This window comes from Otolemur garnettii, unplaced genomic scaffold (assembly GCF_000181295.1).
Source record: "Otolemur garnettii isolate 467f Iridium unplaced genomic scaffold, OtoGar3 scaffold00009, whole genome shotgun sequence".
In the NCBI taxonomy this organism is placed as follows: Eukaryota; Metazoa; Chordata; class Mammalia; order Primates; family Galagidae; genus Otolemur; species Otolemur garnettii.
In genome coordinates this window covers 9,783,724-9,786,760 of record NW_003852404.1, presented here as the reverse complement: position 1 = coordinate 9,786,760, position 3,037 = coordinate 9,783,724, and positions in this window count along the sequence as shown.

Sequence of the window (3,037 nt, the reverse complement as noted above, 5' to 3'; positions counted from 1 at the left end):
AATTCTCTCTCCTTCTTGGTATTACCATAATAAATACTTTTGATCTCCCTGAACCATACTCAGAGAACTGCTTCTTTATATTAGTGTTTTCTTACTTTATGATGATTCTCTGATTTTCCCTCTTACTTCCAAGTTATATCTATACAAATGACTCAAATTCATGAATACCGCAAGGAGCATTTTTTGCTGCTGTATAGTTTTCTATTTCTATATCATAAAATAATTATTTATTCTACCCACAGAACATTTGGATAGGTTATTTTCTTTTATTTCATATATTTATCTGATTTTTTATCACAACAACACTGCTGAGATAGTCACATATCTCTCCATATTCTTATGTAAGATTTTCTTCAAAGCACGAGAGAAAAAAATGAAAAAAATCCTGAATCAAATGGTATGAGCTTAAATGATTTTGCAAGATAACATAGTGTTCATGACCATTTACATTCTCATCAGCAGTGTATGTGAGTTCCTATTCAATCATGTCCTTGCCAACTTGGTATTGCTGACGTTGTCTATTTTCACACTTATTAGTGATTATGTCATCTAAATTCTGTCTTCAGAGATACTTCGGATCTAACCAAACAATTCTGATTTGTTACATGAATGATAAAATAGTTGAGACTGTCACTGAGGCTCAATGTTTCCCATCTCACCACCAGCTGTTTAGTCAATTCCTTGGCAAGTCTGCTTTTTTGGTATCAAGAATCATCAGTTAAGACTTGAATATCAGGTTGAGTCTGTATCCTCCCTCAAATTCTTTGATTCATTTTCAAGGCACTTGGGTTAAAATCTAAGCCTAAGGCCTTTCTTTCTGTAGTGCAAATGGTAAGCTCACACCCTCCTTTCATGAGATGAATTTGCTGTCTGTGCTACAGACACGTCTCCTGTGTTCCTTTAAAAATCCTCCTCCTGGGGGAGGATGGGTGGAGGGAGGGTAACTGGTGGGACCACACCTACGGTTTACCTTACAAGAGTACATGTGAAATTTACTAGGTGTAGAATATAAGTGTCTTAACACAATAACTAAGAAAATGCCATGAAGGCTATGTTAACCAATTTGATGAAAATATTTCAAATTGTATATAAAACCAGCACACTATACTCCATGATTATATTAATGTACACAGCTGTGATTTACCAACAACAGCAACAAAATCCTCCTCCTGCTACCCTAAGTCTTCCTTCAGTACCTGAGACTGGCCAAGTTCTCTCCGGTCACAGGATCATTGCACATCCCATTTTATTTATTTGAAGTATCCAAAATCTTACCTTCCTTGTGCTCAGGTATCACATTTCAGCTTATACTTCAGACACTTGGTATCTTCACCATTTGGTTCATACATGAATGTATGCTTCACCTTCTCTGAAACATTTTCTCTGATTGTGCTATTTATTTAAGGTTCTGCCTCAAAATATACCCTTGGTGTTTTTTCCTATAAAATAGATAACAATTTGGAACTATTTTTTTATTGTCTATTCACTTTTTATTTTTTTCTATAAAACAGAAGGCCCCATGAAGAAACTGTGCCCGTGATCATGCTTCCTTTTGCATTCCCAAACACTCGTATATCGTAAGCACTCTGTCTCCATATATTATTTGAGTAAATTATGCAACTTTACATAGCTACATAATTGCTAACATACATATCAGTTTCAATTATTTATATTAAATAAATAAAGAGTTCTTTGTCTTTATATAAAGTAAAACACCTTTACAATGAAATGACTATGACGGGGATTGATCTATAAATATTAGGATATGCTGAAAGTTGATTTTAGGTGAATTTGTCATGGATGTTTCTACTCATATTTAATGCTATAAATACTAAAAGTGAACACAATTGACTACAAGATAGCTTCCTCCAGCATGGATTTCTATGGTTAGTAAAATAATCAGACTTTAGTATGCTTGTAATTGGATAAAATACTCATGTTAAAGAGGATTTTGAAAATCATACATCCTCACCACATACACTTACTTCCACTACTAGAATTATTTGGGAGGTTCTTAAGTGTGCTAAATGTCCTATGTTCCTTGCTTCACTTTATCATCCTACCAGTCTTATGAGTTATTTACTGTTATGATTCCTCTCTTATACACAAATAATTTAAATCTGAAAGAGGTTTAATAGCCTGCTTAAAGCATATGATCAGAAATGATAGAGCTGGAACTTAACCTGGAGCTATCCTACTCTAAAGTCTCTATTTTTAAACATGATGCTGGTCTAAGGCCTTCTTTCATTACCAGTTTGAGCTATCAAAACCGTGTTGTTATTTTAGGTCCACTAGGCCCTCAGTGTCTTTCAACACTTTTCCTACACATAGTTGTGATGATAGTATTTCTTGCATTAGGCAATCAGAGACAGAAAGATGAAATATGCAGGCACATCGAATGTGTAAGTTATGGCTTGGAAGGGGAAGAATGCACAAAACCAACAAAAATCAGATCCACAAACTCAGAAAGCTTTATAGGCTGCAGTTATTTTGGAAAGGAGAAAATTACCCTGAATAAATTTGTGTCTCTAATATCATAAGCATACCTAGGAAAATAATAATTGCCGTCCATTGCAATATCCTGAATCATGAAGAGTGGCGGATAATGTGCAATATGCTTTCAAAAGATTCCCAAGCTACCCTAAAATTAAACATGTCCATCAGCTTAAAAGATAGAATTGACTACCTGGAAATTAACTATGACTGAAGCAATTTGTAGGGACTGTTAAAAGAAGTAATGGGAGGGAGGTGTCTGTAGCTCAAAGGAGTAGGGTGCCAGACACATATGCCGGAGGTGATGGGTTCAAACCCAGCCCTGGCCAAAAACTGCAAAAAAAGAAAAAAAAAAGAAGAAGAAGAAGAAGAAGAAGAAATGGGAGATTGTGATAGGTAGAAGAGAAATGATCTCTATTGTTTATTTTTGTAACACTGCTCTATATTCAAGAGGGGAAGGTAGATGTGTGTTAGATTCTCATTTAAGTACCTGCTCTGTCAAATATACAAACACACAAAACAACATATGCTCCCTCTTTTAATA